Below are 16691 nucleotides of genomic sequence, written 5' to 3' on the forward strand. Positions count from 1 at the left end.
GTTGGCAACATGAAGTAATTTACATTTTCAAACATAGAAGAAACATGATGAAACTGTTTTGAGACGGAGTCTCGAACTGTCGACCGGTTGGAGTGCAGTGGCACGATCTCGACTTGCTGCAACCTCCGCCTCCCGGGTTCAAGTGATTCTCCTGCCTCAGCCTCCCGAGTAGCTGGGACTACAGGCGCGTGCCACCACGCCCCACTAATTTTTGTATTTTTAGTAGAGACGGGGTTTCACTATGTTGGCCAGGCTGGTCGCGAACTCCTGACCTCGTGATCCGCCTGCCTCAGCCTCCCAAAGTGCTGGGATTACAGGCGTGAACCACTGCGCCCGGCAATCAAACTGTTTTTATGAAAATAACTGTGTCAGCAATACTTCAGTTGTGTTAAAGTTGGGGCAGGGGGGAAGACACCAGAGGTTGGTTACAAACATCTGGTCACTGGCAACAACCTGGACTCAAGCCCTAAGCCAGCATACAATGGTCACTCCACCTGGTTTTTTCTTTTTGTATCTGAAACTCCTTTAAACTTCAAAACCCAACTTAGTAAAGCAAATAGTATTCCTACTGATTTACTCTACATGTGTCTTATGCTTCTGTTATTGGACATATACTGTGAACACATTAGATCCAAGTTCTAATAGAACTCTACTGAAGACAATATGGAACTAGTGCTCAAATGAGAACAGGGCAAAAATACAGATCTATATAATCTATTTTGGGGGGTTTTGTTTTGTTTTTTGGTATTTTTAGTAGAGACGAGGTTTCACTCGTTGCGAATGTTGGCCAGGCTGGTCTCAAACTCCTGACCTCAAGTCAGATCTATATAATCTGTTAATTATTCTGAAAACTCCTGTACATTAATATTTCAAAAAGAGAGGATACAAAAAGGTTGGTCGCTAATAGTATAAAAATTAACATGTTTCAAATGAATTATTCAAAACCTGAAATAAGATATCAATTGTATGACTTTTAATGTTATCACAAGAGCATTTTGTAATAGGCTCACCTGAGGTCATCTAATTGTTTTATTTCTAATTTCAATTAAGGCCCAGGCAGTTTATAACTCTACAAATTTAAAAGTAAACTTACAGAAAACTACTACGGTAAAATAAATTTTCTCTGTCCAGTCAGTAGAGGTTATCCAAAAAGCTACAGTTTAAATACCCTGTAGGATATTAACCACGTTTATATCTTAGCAATTTTATTTCAGCATTCTTTATTAAACTGACTATATTTCTTTTCTTTATTTTGAGTGTGACAGGGTCCTGTTCTGTCATACAGGCTTGAGTGCAATGGCGTAATCATGGCTCACCACAACCCTGACCTCCCAAGCTCAATCGATCCTCCTGCCTCAGCCCCACAAGTAGGTGGGCATGTGCCACTATGCCCAGCTAATTTTTTGTATTTTTTGTAGAGACAAGGTTTGGCCATGTTGGCCAGGCTGGTCTGGAAGGCCTGGCCTCAAGCAATCCGCCCTCCTCAGCTTCCCAAAGCGCTGGGATTACAGGCATGAGCCACTGCACCTGGCCTAAACTGACTATATAAATCCCAATTTCTCATTCCACTATTTTTCAGGACTTTCAAAAAAGTTTATGATATGTATCAACGTCTATTTGTATGAGAATCATGTTTATAATAGCTTGAAAATTATGCAATGACAGAAATACACAAAGACTGAGCAATTAAATTTGCAGGGGGAAAGGAGAATGATCAAGGAAGTCTCTATAAATGAGGCTGCAAATTTGATAGCATTTTTTAAAGTAAATTAACAGTTGTCAAAATTTAAAAATTGAGATACTACATTAAAATGAAGATTTCTGGAGCCGGAAGCAGTGGAGAGTGCCTATTAATCCCAGCTACCTGGGAGACTGAGGAAGGAAGATCCCTTGAGGCCAGGAGTTCAAGGCTATTAAGAGCCATAATGATCATGCCTGTGAACTGCCACTGCACTCCAGACTGGGTAATACAGTGAAACCTTGACTCTTTAAAAAAAAAAAAAAGGGGGGGGGGGGGCGCTAGGTGTGGTAGCTCACGTCTGTAACCCCAACACTGAGAGGCCAAGACGGAAGGACCGCTCAAGTCCAAGAGTTCAAGATCAGCCTGGGCAACATCGCAAAAAACAAACAAAACGATTTCTGATTCCTAAAAAAAAAAAAAAAATCAAAAGATCTGATGACAAGGAAAGATGTCCCAGTGAAAAAGGAAAAAGCATCATGCAGGAAAAACAAAGGCAGAAAAATGTAAAAGAATATGAAAGTTCTTTAAAAAAATAATAAAAAAGACAATCTAGTACAAATATAGTTTAAAAGATCAGATTTGATTTTTTTTTTTTTTTTTTTTTTGAGACGGAGTCTCACTCTGTCACCAGGCTGGAGTGCAGTGGCGTCATCTCGGCTCACCACAACCTCTGACTCCCTGGTTCAAGCGATTCTCCTGCCTCAGCCTCCCGAGTAGCGGAGATTACAGGAACGCGCCACCATGCCCAGCTAATTTTTGTACTTTTAGTAGAGACGGGGTTTCACCATCTCTACTAAAGGCCAGGAGATTCTCCATCTCCTGACATCATGATCCACCCAACTCAGCCTCCCAAAGTGCTGGGATTACAAGCATGAAGCCACCGCACCTGGCCATGATTTTTTTTTTAATTTTTGAGACAGGATTTCGCTTTGTCACCCAGGCTGGAGGGCAGTGACATGAACACAGTTCATTGCAGCCTTGACCTCCCAGGCTCAAGCTACCCTCCCACCTCAGCCTCCTGAGTAGCTGGAACTACAGGTGTGCGCCACCATGCCTAATATTTGTATTTTTTGTAAAGACAGGGTTTTGCCATGTTGCCCAGGTTGGTTTCACACTCCTGAGCTCAAGTGATCCACTTTTCTTGGCCTCTCAAAGTGCTAGGATGACAGGCATAAGCGGTTGCATCTGGTCAGATTTGGCCAGGTGCAGTGGCTCACGCCTATAATCCCAGCACTTTGGGAGGCCGAGGCGGGTAGATCATGAGGGCAGGAGTTCAACACCAGCCTGGCAAAGATGATGAAACCCTGTCTCTACTAAAAATACAAAAAATTAGCCGGGCATGGTGGCAAGCACCTGTAATCCCAGCTACTCGAGAGACTGAGGCAGGAGAATTGCTTGAACCCAGGAGGTGGATGTTGCGGTGAGCCAAGATGGCGCCATTGCACTCCAGCCTGGGCAACAAGAGGGAAACTCCGTCTCAAAATAAATAAATTAATTAATTAAATTAAATAGCATATATTAAGATGGCAGGGCCAAGAGTGGCGGCTTGCACCTGTAACAGCACTGTCGGAGGCTGAGGTGGGAGGATCACTTGAGGCCAGGCGTTCAAGACCAGGCTGGGCAACATAGTGAGACTCCCCATCTCTACCAAAAAAAATTTTTTAATCAGCAGGACATGGTGGCCCACACCTGTTGTCCTAGCTACTTGGGAAGCTGAGGCAGGAGGATCATTTGAGCTCAGGAGTTCAAAGTTGCAGTGAGCTATGACTGCATGACTGCACTCCAGCCTGGGTAACAGAGCAAGACCCTGTCTCAAAAAAAATTTTTTTTTAAAGATAGGGAAGCAACTCAACAACCCTAGACCTGTGGGATGCAAGGAAGCAACATAATATTCCATGAAAAATATGAGCATCTAAACTTAACCAGTGTTGATGAGGGAAAGGGTTTAGAAGATAGCGGGAAGGGTTCTGAAGAGATCTGAGAAGACATGAAAGGTTATTTTATTATTTTTATCATTATTTGGATGCAAGGTCTCACTCTGTCACTCAGGCTGGAGTACAGTAGTATGAACACGGCTTGCTGAGATGGGAAAATAGGGTCTGGAGGCAGGGAACATTAGGCCGATTCACACTTCAGCTATGACAGGAAATATCCTCTCCATAGGGCATACACCAAGTAAATGACTTTGTAACTTTACTTCACCTCTCCATTCACATAGGGTATACACCAAGTAACCAATGGAAGCCTCTAGAGGGTATTGAAACCCCCACAAATTCTACAACGGTGCCCTTGAGCCCCTACGCTAGGGCCCGCCACCACACTGTGGAGTGTACTTTCATTTTCAATAAATCTCTGACTTCATCCTTTCCTTGCTTTGTCTGTGTGTTTTGTCCAGTTCTTTGTTCAAGATGCCAAGAACCTGGACACCCTCCACCAGTAACACAGCCTCAAACTCCCAGGTTCAAGTAGATGCTCCCATCTCAGCCTCCCAAGTAGCTAGGACTATACAGCTATGTGCCACCCTGCCCAGCTAATTTCTTTTTAAGAGTCGGGGTCTTGCTAGTTTGGTAGGCTGGTCTCGAACTTCTGGGCTCAAGTGATCCACCCACCTCGGCCTCCCAAAGTGCTGAGATTACAGGTGTGAGCCACTGTACACAGCGTAAAGATTATTTTATTAAAGGACTGAATAACCAACTATATAAGGGAGAAAGTGTAGGATAGCTCACAGGTTTCTGGTTTAAGTGACTGGGTAACTGGAAGAATTCTATATGAAACAAGAAGTAGGTGAGGGCTTTGTGATAAGAAAAACTGGCTGAAGCCTAAAAAGCATTCTTTCTCCACTGTGTGAAAGCTTCCCTCCTTTCCTTTGCCTGCTCCCATCTTCTAACCGATTTCAAAAAAAAGTAAAATACATTACTGACTTGGGACAACTTAACATACTTGAATTACTCAAATCAATAAGCCCACTTTAATCAGGCCCCAGTTTAATGCTTTGTTTACTTCCTTCAGGGAAAGATAACATTGAAACCAGCCAATTATCCCACAGAACTGATCTTTATGGTTTCTCTGAATAAATACAGAAATTGATCCTCACAGTCTTAAAACTTGAGAAAGTTCTATTTGTGTTATCTAAGCTCCTTTCTTAGGAAACAAACCATCAGGCCTCCTAGATAGTATTAAGAAGCTGAAACTTACTTAACAGATCACTGCAACTGGACAATGAGAAGCCAGAGCCCGCATGATTGCTTAACTGACCACCTGCTGCCTGTTGACCAACTTCTCTTCCTCACCCCTCTCTAATTCCTGTTTGCCCACACATGGTTACATTTCTTCTCTGCTATATAGACCTCTAATTTTAGTCAGTCAGAGATGGATGAGACTGATCTCCCATCTCCTTGGCTGCAGCACCCAATTAAAGCCTTCTTCCCTGGCAATACCCGTCTCTGTGATTGGCTTTCTGTGCGGCAAGCAGCAGGACCGAGACCAAACCCCTGGTGTTTTGGTAACACCATCCAGCCCAAAAGAGAAAAAAAGATTTCCCGCTGGCCCTAACACCACCATGACAATTTGGATAAGCAAAACTAACAGGCTTACTAAAGAACCCTATTAATTCAGCTGTTCTCAAAATGTTGAGCGCGTACTACAATCAAAGGAAAAAAAAAAAAGTAACTTTTTAAGCCCTATCCTAGACACAGTGAATATGAAAGCCCCCTGGCAGTTTGAACCTCCCCATTATAGCTAGAGATCTTCAAATGATAATCTCATTATGTAATTCCTTTAAAATGTTAAGATTTTCTTCAAGATAATGCCCCAAAGCCTTGAATATCAAGTATTTTATCTCTAGCTCTCATCTCTTTTAATTCATTCCCCCTTTGCCCAACCTTCTCAATTCCCCTCAAAATGCTTGGCTTTGTCTTTACTCCAGGGCTTTACATATTCTGATCAGTTGCCCATCCCCTTTACCTCCACCCAAACTCCTCTGCTTGTCTCAGCTAACGGTTCATTTCCTTTGAGAACCATTCCTTGACCCCATCCCTAAGACTCTATTATTTTCTGCATCTGGCATTTAATATAGAATATTGTGCTGTAATTGCTTGTTTAACACCAGCCTATAATGTATTCCCAACACATATTGAATGAATGCTAAATACATATTAAGCAATCAATAAACAAGAAAGGTAACCACGTCTGGGTGATAGTGCAGTTAATTGTTCTTTACAGAACTCAAAATTAGGCTGGGTGCGGTGGCTCACACCTGTAATCCCAGCACTTTGGGAGGCCAAGGCAGGCAGATCACGAGGTCAGGAGTTAAAGACCAACCTGGCCAACATAGTGAAACCCCATCTCTACTAAAAATACAAAAAGGCATGCTGGCGTGCGCCTGTAGTCTCAGCTACTCAGGAGCCTGAGTCAGGAGAATTGCTTGAAACCAGGAGGTGGAGGTTGCAGTGAGCCAAGATCGCACCACTGCACTCCAGCCTGGGCAACAGAGCAAGACTCCACCTCCAAAAAAAAAAAAAAAAAGAACTCAAAATTCTGGAGAAATCCATGAGCTTCCTCTCCCATTAATCTGACCATTGGTAAATGTATAAACCCTCCCCATTTTAAGAGCTTTACTAATAGTAATTTAGAAATAAGCAGAATTTACAGGACAGTTACAAAGGCTAAGAAATCATACGGTTATAAAAAGAAGAATACTTTGTAAAGACAATAAACTTGAAGCTCTGTTTAGGCTCAGGCTTCCTTTTATTCCACAGAGTAGTTTCTTTAACTCGATCTCCAGTCATATATTTCCAATTGCTTTTGATGTCCCCTTGCAGGTTTCTCAAGTGTTTAACACACAACAGCTACAATACTGAAATCATCTTCCTGCTGCTCCTATTTCTGCTAACTCACAGAATTGCAGTAGCCAAAAACAATACAGCCATTACAAGCAAGAGTCACCACACATCCAGGTCAAAAACCTTAGACTTATGTCGACAAAAACAGTCAAACCCTGTAAAATATTTGAGGAGATTTATTCTGGGATAGATTTATGCTGGGATAGAGAAGCTTAACTCTAAAAAGGATGGTCAGGGCAAGCTTCATTGCTAAAGTATATGTGAGCAAAGATTTGAATGAGTGAGGCACCATTATATACAGCTAACTGGAGGAAGAGCATTTAAGAAATAGTAGCTATAAAGCTGAGATCAGAGCTCTACCTCTGAGAAACAGCAAGGAGGCCTGTGTGGATCGCCTAGCAGGAGAGAGGAGGAAAAGATTAAACACAAGATAAGCCGGGCGCGGTGGCTCACGCCTGTAATCCCAGCACTCCAGGCTGAGGTGGGCGGATCACGAGGTCAGAAGATCGAGACCATCCTGGCTAACACAGTGAAACCCTGTCTCCACAAAAAAACACAAAAAATTAGGCGGGCGATTAGCCGGGCGTGGTAGCGGCCGCCTGTAGTTCCAGCTACTTCGGACGCTGAGGCAGTAGAATGGCGTGAACCCGGGAGGCGGAGCTTGCAGTGAGCCGAGATTGCGCCACTGCACTCCAGCCTGGGCGACAGAGCGAGACTCCGTCTCAAAAAAAAAAAAAAAACAACCCACAAGATAATAAACAGAGTGGTGGCAAGGGGACAGACTGAGTACGGCTTACAGATCCTAAGACTCCTTTTAAAAAGCGTTTTAGCTTTACACTCTGAGAACTAAAAGTCACAGAAGGGTTTTGAGAAAAGGAATAAAAGATCACTCTGGCTACCTACTGGGACAGCATTGTGGGGGAGCAAAGGCAGAAGCAAGAAGTTCATTTGCATGGCTACTATGATAATCCAGGTGAGACATGATGGTGGTTTGGACTAGAATGGTGGCAGTGAAGACAGTGAGAAATGGACAGATTATACACGGATTTCAAAGGTACAGCAGCCAACAGGACTTCCTGATGTATTGAATATGGGGTATAAAGGATGACTCCTGGCCTCACCGACTACTATAATGGAATAGCTACTGAGGCAGGAAGACTTCAAAAAGAGCAGGTTATGAGAAGAAAATCAGTAAATTGGGCCGGGCATGGTGGCTCACACCTGTAATCCCAGCACTTTGGGAGGCCGAGGTGGGCAGATCACTTGACGTAAGGAGTTCATGACCAGCCTGACCAACATGGTGAAACCCTGTCTCTATTAAAAATACAAAAATTGGCCAGGTGGTCTGGTGGATGCCTGTAGTCCCAGCTACTCGGGGGGCTGAGGCAGGAGAATCGCCTGAACTCGGAGGTGGAGGTTGCAGTGAGCCGAGACTATGCCACTGCACTCCAGCCTGGGAGATAGAACAAGACTCCATCTCAAGAAAAAAAAAAGAAGAAGAAAAGGAAACCAGCAAACTGGTTTGGGGCATTTTAAATCTGAGATAGTTATTATCACATCCAAGAGGAAACATAACGTAGGCGTCTGGAGACTGAATTCAGGGGAGAGTTAGAGGCTAAATAAGTCATTTAAAAACACTTCGGTGGAGGCTGTCAAAATCTGTAAGAATAACACAACAACAGTATCAATTTTACCTCATAAAATATAACTGGAATGAATATTACCTGATATGATGGGGCCCCTCATCATTCCTGGGTAGCTACATTTTACTATGAAAAAGGTGAGGTTTCCATTACCATTATATCTTCTAGAACTAGACAAGATGGAGAAGAATGGGAGCATTATTCTCCCACACGTCTACAATTCCGAAGTAAGGCAACCAATAGGCTATAGGCAAAGACCTCAAAGTGCAGCTGTACTGTCATGTGACCAAAGATAAGCGAGTCAGTCTGGAGTGCTTTCAAGAACGTATTTGTAAAATACTCTTCAAAAGGTCTGGGTCTTTCACCTCCGCCAAAGGATATGAAAATGTCTGCTTTAAAACACATCACTTGAGAAAGGGAAGAGGATACAAGATCCCAACTAATGAAAACTTTTTTTTTTTTTGAGACAGTCTCACTCTGTCTCCAGGCTGGAGTGCAGTGGCGCGATCTCGGCTCACTGCAACCTCTGCTTTCCGGGTTCAAGAGATTCTCCTGCCTCAGCCTCCCAAGTAACTGGGATTACAGGTGCGCACCACCATGCCGAGCTAATTTTTGTATTTTTAGTAGAGATGCGGTTTCACCATGTTGGCCAGGATGGTCTCAATCTCTTGACCTCATGATCCGCCTGCCTTGGCCTCCCAAAGTGCTGGGATTACAGGTGTGAGCCACTGCGCCCAGCATGAAAACTTTTTTGAAGGCTACTTTTTGTCTAATAAACGTATGAAAATATTTTAAATGAGCCTATCCTCATCTGGAACATGAAACTGCATTCATTCATTCAACATATGCTTATTGAGTACCTACTGTGTGCCATGAACTCTTCTAAGTGCTGAAGATACAGGACTGACAGAAAGAAAACAAAAACAAAAGAAAAACCTCCCCCAAAGAAAAGTACTTTTTGAAGACAGTTAGCCAGCTGGTGCCCAGTGCCATGGAGAAAAAAGTGAGGGCAGAGTAGGGGTGGGGATGGTGCAAGAACTGGAATGTTAAATAGGGTGGTTAGGGAAGGCCTCCTTGAAGTCCTGAAAACAGTTCTGAAGAATGAGTGAGTAGTTTTCCATCTTTTTTTTACCTGAACACAACTGAGATTTAGTTCTATGGATGAAACACCTAGAGATAAGCTAAATATTAAAAAGACCAACTGTCAGGCCGGGTACAGTTCCAGATTAGCCTGGCCAACATGGTGCAAACCTCATCTCTACTAAAAATACAAAAAAAAAAAAAAAAAAACTAGCCGGGCATGGTGGTGGGCACCTGTAGTCCCAGCTACTTGGGAGGCTGAGGCAGAAGAATGGCTTGAATCCAGGAGGCAGAGATTAAAGTGAGCCAAGATTGTGCCACTGCACTCCAGCCTGGGTGACAGAGCAAGACTCCGTCAACCAAATTGAATTCACATCTAAAATATCAAAATGAAACTGATAAAAAAGATCCTTAAGAAGCAAATATCTGTAACTCATGAAAAGTAGGTTGAGCCTTCAGAGAGTAATTCAAATTATCTAGGTAAAAGGGACTGGAAAGTGAAGACATTCCAAAAGGTAGAGAAAGTAGAAAGCACAACAGCACAGAAAACTTACGTTCTAAGAACTCCACGAAAAGCCACAGGCTGGGCCGTTGGCTCACGTCTGTAATTCCAATACTTTGGGAGGCCGAGGCAGGCAAATCGCTTGAACTCACGAGTTTGAGACCAGCCTGGGCAACATGGTGAAGACCCATCTCTACTAAAAATACAACAAATTAGCAGGGCGTGGTGGCTCACACCTGTAATCCCAGCACTTTGGGAGGATCACTTGAGACCAGCCTGGCCCGTGGCAAAACCCCATCTCTACTAAAAATACAAAAAAATTAGCTAGGCCCACATAGTGGCAGGAGCCTTTAATCCCAGCTACTCAGGAGGCTGAGGCACAAGAATTGCTGCTTGAACCCAGGAAGTGGAGGTTGAACTGAGCCGAGATAATACCACTGCACTCCAGCCTGGACAAGATATTCTACCTCAAAAAAAAAAAAAAAAAAAAAAAAAGGCCAGGGGTGGTGAGTCACACCTGTAATCCCAGCACTTTGGGAGGCCGAAGTGGGCGGATCACGAGGTCAGGAGTTCGAGACCAGCCTGGTCAACATGGTGAAACCCCACCTGTACTAAAATACAAAAATTAGCCAGGCATGATGGTGCGTGCCTGTAATCCCAGCTACTTGGGAGGCTGAGGCAGAAGAATCGCTTGAGCCCAGGAGGTGGGGGTTGCAGTGAGCCGAGATCACACCACTGCACTAAGGCCTGGGTTACAGAGCCAGACTCCATCTCAAAAATAAATAAAAAAGGCCAGGCACACTCCAGTGAAACTCCATCTCAAAAAAAAAAAAAAAAATTATAGATATTGCTAAATTGCTCTCCCAAAGGTAGTACAAAGTTGCTGCCAACAACATATGAAAGTACCTATTTCTCCACAATCCCACCAACAGAGTAACAACCATCTTTAATTTGCACTCATCTCATGAGCAAAATAATAAATTCCTTAATCTGCACTTCCCAGAAGACTTCAGTGGGGCTGTGCATCTTGTATTTACTGGCTATCCTCATCTCCTTTTCTGTGAAGCATCTATATTCATATGTTCACTTTCCTATTAGATTGTCATTACTGATTTGTAGTTCCTTATAAGTTGGGTCATGAATTAATGTTCTAGCATGCCTCAAACATTTTTAAAGTATCTTTATTATGTTTCAAATTTTATACAGTCAATGTAGAGGCTGGAAAACAGGGTGTCCTTTATAGTATCTAGATTTTGTATCTTGTTTTAGAAAGTTTTTCCTGCTCCCAAGACTATAAAATTATTCTCCTGTATTTTCTAATACTTCCACAGTTTTTGGCTTTTACATTTAGCTGTTTAATTCGTGCATTTGGATTTTTTTTCTTTTGGTGTGAAGTGGAAATTAAACCAAATATTGAATATTCTACACTTTTTCTATAATTTGAAATGCCACCTTTTGTCATATAAAGTCCCACACATTTATTAATCCATTTCTGTGTTCTCTATTCTGTTCCACTGATCTATTTTCTATTCCTGAACCACTACAACGCTGGTTTAATTGCTACGGTACTGATGGCTTTCTACAGTGCCATTTTTCAACCTTCCCTGTCCCTCCCTAAAAACACACTACTGCTGGGCGCAGTGGCTCATGCCTATAATCCCAGCATTTTGGGAGGCCGAGGCGGGTGAATCACCTGAGGTCAGGAGTTCAAGACTAGCCTGGCCAATATGGCGAAACTCCGTCTCTACTAAAAATACAAAAATTAGCCAGGCATGGTGGCCCATGCCTGTAATCCCAGCTATTCGGGAGGCTGAGGCAGGAGAATCGCTTGAACCAGGAGGTGGAGGTTGCAGTGAGCCGAGACCATGCCATTTCACTCCAGCCTGGGCGTAAGAATGAAACTCCGTCTCAAAAAAAAAAAACCACTACTACCTATAAACATAGAGGCAAAGATGAAAGAGACTGCAGGTTACATACACTTATACCCAGTGCTAAAATATTTTTCTTCCCACTCAGAGTCTGCCCAACTTTAAGAGTAAGTATTCTGTACCATAAGGACACACTCCTTAGTGTGACACTGAAAAACTCCCACTATCTGGTTCTCACCTAATTTGCAACTAATCTGATTAGCTTTCCTCGTCATATGGCCGAAGTAATTTAATTGCTGTCTTCTGAACACAAAATGGACAACCCTAACTCCATGTCTTCACTTCCTGAAATGCTTTTCTTCCTTCATTCTGATTTCTGTATTTAAAGCTGTCTTCTCCCATGAAATTTTCCTAGATCACTGTTTCTGACATACACTGATTTCATTTTCCCCTGAATCTATAGCACTTACTATACTTCTCAGCATAATTTGCCTAATGGTAGCTTACATTACTTACTTTTTTCCTTGAGCTACTTTATTAATTAGTATTAAGTTCAAAGTTTTGATAAATAGCTCCAATTTTATTTGTTAATGTCTTTATTATAGCTTTATTTTTAGAGACAGGATCTCGCTCTGTCACTCACCCAGGCGGGAGTACAGTGGCGCCATCACAGCTCACTGTAACCTCAAACTCCTTGGCTCAAGCGATCCTCCCACCTCAGCCTCCTGAGTAATTGGGACTACAGGTACACACCACCAAGTCAGGCTAATTTTTGTATTTTTAGTAGAGACGGGGTTTCACCATGTTGGGCCAGACTGGTCTCAAACTCCTGACCTCAGGTGATCCACTCTCCCCGACCTTCCAAAGTGCTGGGATTACAGGCATGAGCCACCACACCCAGCCAATATGTACTTGTTTCTAAAATACTTTTTCTTTATCGTAAATATTCTATATATCAACCTAACTTGAAGTTAATCTCAAGGGTCAGATCCTCTCATAGCCAGAGATAACTTCCCCAGAAGGAAAAATCTAAACTCCATTATTTCTTTGGCTCAAAGACTAATGCTTTAAACATGAAATGTATTTCTCAGAGGACCTGAGATTTCACATTCAATGTAGTCTCGTTGTTCATGAAATAACTTAAAGATCCATTTGAGAATATTAAAAACAATAGCTACTTCCTATTGTCAAACTAGACTGATGACCATTCTTACACTTATAGAAGTGAGATTAAAACAAATCAAAACCAAAATTAAAAGCTCAACCACAAAAGTACACTGCAGTTTCAGGACATTTGATGCAACAGAGTGCAAAGTCACAGTCAGGAGAGGAGCCAGGTTTCCTTCAGTCTGGAAAAAGCCACCAATCTCTACCAAGAAATCAAATGAATACCCCATTTGACTTTTTTTCTTCATCAAACTTCCCAGTCAAAAAGTATTTATCACATCAAGGCATCACACTTCAAACATATAAGTGCTTTATGTAAATGCACTTAGTACAATAATACTTCATATGAGTAGATAACTCCACCACTTACAAAGCAATTTCATTTTCATATCTGATTTAATCTTCACAAATACCCCCATAAAGACAGCTTGCTATTATTTACAAATTCCAAATGAAAACGAACAGAAAATTATAAATAATTACTTCCTCAACATAATTAAAAATCCTCTGATTTCCAACCTAATGCTCTTTTTACATTTCAACATGCTGGCAATATGAACCAGAAGTAAGATTTTGTAAGATTTTAAAAGAATAGTGATTTGGATAAGTACTTAAAAAAAAAAAAAAAGATTTCAGGCTTCCTGTGATGACAGAAAAAAATACTTAACTCCCACTTCTTATTTTCTAATACTTCCTCAAGTAATTCTATAGACCCTTAAAGAGCTTTCCACACATTAAATACCCTTTGGGGGAAAAAAATCCCTTTATTTATCACTTAATTACAATCCTTCCCATATCATAGGGCTGAATTTCATCTTAGAACTCAAATTGAGAGAAAATATGGCCAAGTTTATCTGATGCAATACATTGCAAATGACCTTTGAAACCAAGTGTTTTAGTCTAGTTACAATTATGGAACTGTCAGGAAGGAAATTTGTGAAAATGTAATCCTTTATCACTTACAATACTGCAACTTCCTCATCTTCACCACAAAGAAACACAAACATAATTCAGCCTCCAGCAGTTCTGCACTGTTACATGAGTCTGCATTTTTTGTTTAAAGTACCTTGGACTTAACAGGCCTTGCTGCTGTGTTCATGTTCTTAACATGTTCAAAAACTACTACTTCCATGATTTTAGCAGTTCATATGCACCTAGTTTTTAAAAGTCTTTCTTTAACTTGAATAAGAATATAATTATACAACCCATACAATAATACTGTGGAATGAGTTAGTAAATCAGACATGTTAATCAATTATGAATTTTTCTTATGCCCTGTGAATAGACCCAAAGCCTAATAACATATTGAGCCAACTCACTACACAGAATATACAAAATTGTAAGGTAAAAAATATTGAAAAGAAATTGACATTTGGAGTAGGCAAGCTCCAAAGAAGACAACCTAAGAAAATAAAGTATGAACACCACAACCTGAAAAACAACGTGTTACCAGTGTTTTTTGTAAAACACTTTAGAATAGATATTTTATCCAGTGTTAATGGACACTTGGTGTTAAGGTAAACCCCCTTAATTTTTAAGGGCTGATAGTAGCCAAAAAAAAAAAAAAAGTACTGTATATTACTGTGGAAGAACAATGTAGCCCTTTACAACAGAAAGCAAAATGTGGGCTAATGATTGATTATACTACTTACCAGTCCATATCCAACATAACCATAACAAAAAATAAAAACAAAAATAGACATAAGCCAAAATATCAGACATATAAAACATGGTACTGAACGTGATTCAATGTTAACAAGTTTAAGATTTTCCAGGCTTAAGTGAAGAAAAGCTAAGTACTTTCACCTCTGATTTAACTGTACAAGGTGAAAAGAAACCAGATCAAAAGATGGGATGTACAGGCCAGACATGGAGCTCTCATGCCTGTATCCAGCACTCTGGGAGGCTAAGGCAGGAAAATCGCTTGAACTCAGGAGTTCAAAGAGACCAGCCTGGGAAACATAGCGAGACCCTGCCTCTACATAAAATTTTAAAATTAGGGCCAGGCGCGGTAGCTCACGCCTGTAATGCCAGCACTTCGGGAGGCCCAGGCAACCGGATCACGCATTCAGGAGATCGAGACCATCCTGGCCATTATGGTGAAACCCCATCTCTACTAAAAATACAAAAATTAGCCGGGCATGGTGGTATGTGCCTGTAATCCCAGGCTACGTGCCTGTAATCCCAGCACTTTGGGAGGCCAAGGCGGACAGATCACTTGAGGCCAGAAGTTCATGACCAGCCCGGCTAACATGGCAAAACCCAGTCTCTACTAAAAATACAAAAATTAGGTCAGGGGCAGTGGGTCACGTCTGTAATCCCAGCACTTTAGGAGGCTGTGCCAGGCGGACCACCTGACGTCGGGAGTTTGAGACCAGCCTGACCAACATGGAAAAAACTCTGTCTCTACTAAAAAATGCAAAATTAGCCAGGCATGGTGGCGCATGCCTGTAATCCCAGCTACTCGGGAGGCTGAGGCGGGAGAACCGCTTGAAACCAGGAGGCGGAGGTTGTGGTGAGCTGAGATCTTGCCATAGCACTCCAGTCTAGGCAACAAGAGCGAAACTCCGTCTCAAAAAAAAATTTAGTGGGGCATGGTGTCACATGTCTGTGACATGTGACAGCTACTGGGAGGCTGAGGCAGGAGAATCACACTTGAACTCAGCTTGAATCACACTGTAATCCCAGCTACTAGGAAGCAGAGGTTGCAGTGAGCCGAGACTGAACTACCATACAATAGAGCGACACTCTGTCTCAGAAAAAATATTAGCCAGGCCTAGGCCTGGTGACATGTGCCTGTAGCCCCAGCTATGTGGGAGGCTGTGTTGGGATCACTTGAGCCCAGGAGGCTGCAGTAAGTCGTGTCCAGGCCACTGCACTCCAGACTAGGTGACAGAGCAAGACATCATCTCCAAAAAATAAAATGAGATCTACAAATGCTACAAATTGTCGGATCTGTTATTTTCTTCGAGTCCACCTAATTCATTTATGGTCCCTACTCTCCAAATAATTTACACTTAAATTCATATAGTCTACAGATGCAGCAACAGGGACTTTGCCTGTGTTTTTTACTGTTGTTGCTTATTTGGTGTTTTTGAGACAGTCTCACTCTGTCACCCAGGCTAGAGTACAGTGGCATGATCTCAGCTCACTGCAACTTCTGCCTCCCGGGTTCAAGCGATTCTCCTGCCTCAGCCTCCTGAATAGCTGAGATAACAGGCATCCGCCACCATGCCCAGCTAATTTTTGTATTTTTAGTAGAGACGGGGTTTTGCCATGTTGGCCAGGCTGGCCTTGAAGTCCTGACCTCAAGTGATCCGCCTGCCTTGGCTTCCCAAAGTCCTGGGATTACAGGCATGAGCCACCGCTCTAGGCCCTTATTTTCTTTTTAAAGTAATGTTCATAGAGTCCATAACTGGAATTGCTGCTTTTTTTTTTTTTTTTTGCATAAGGGTGGGGCTTTCCACTAGAAAGTGAAAAAAATGATATAGAAACTCTCAAAGTGCTGTTAACACTTGCATCCTTTTTTAAAAGTTTTTTCTACAGAAAACTTGAAAAATACAGGAAAGTACAAGAAAAATCATTTCTAGTTTCACTATCTACACTTTTATAACTGTGAATATCCTTTATTTCTTTTCTTTCTTTTTCTCTCTTTTTTTGTTTTTTTTTTTTGTTTTTTTGAGATAATCTCACTCTGTCACCCAGGTTGGAGTGCGGTGGCCAGATCTTGTGGCTCACTGCAACCTCCGCCTCCCGGGTTCAAGTAATTCTCCTGCTTCAGCCTCCCACGTAGCTGGGATTACAGGCTAATTTTTGTATTTTTAGTAGAGACAGGGTTTCACCATGTCG

At 42.0% G+C, this 16691-nt stretch overlaps 1 protein-coding gene across 10 annotated transcripts in view; it reads right to left on the reverse strand.

Annotated features, from left to right (window-relative positions):
- CCPG1 (cell cycle progression 1) overlaps positions 1–16691 on the reverse strand; it is a 91705-nt gene that overhangs the window by 73117 nt on the left and 1897 nt on the right. The window contains 1 exon segment of one of the 10 annotated variants that reach the window (NM_001280488.1): positions 8307–8350. The exons of the other annotated variants lie outside the window; for them this stretch is intronic. The gene's annotated coding sequence lies outside the window, so the exon portion shown is untranslated. 10 annotated transcript variants of the gene reach the window in all.

This window comes from Pan troglodytes, chromosome 16 (assembly GCF_028858775.2).
Source record: "Pan troglodytes isolate AG18354 chromosome 16, NHGRI_mPanTro3-v2.0_pri, whole genome shotgun sequence".
Classification (NCBI taxonomy): domain Eukaryota; kingdom Metazoa; phylum Chordata; class Mammalia; order Primates; family Hominidae; genus Pan; species Pan troglodytes.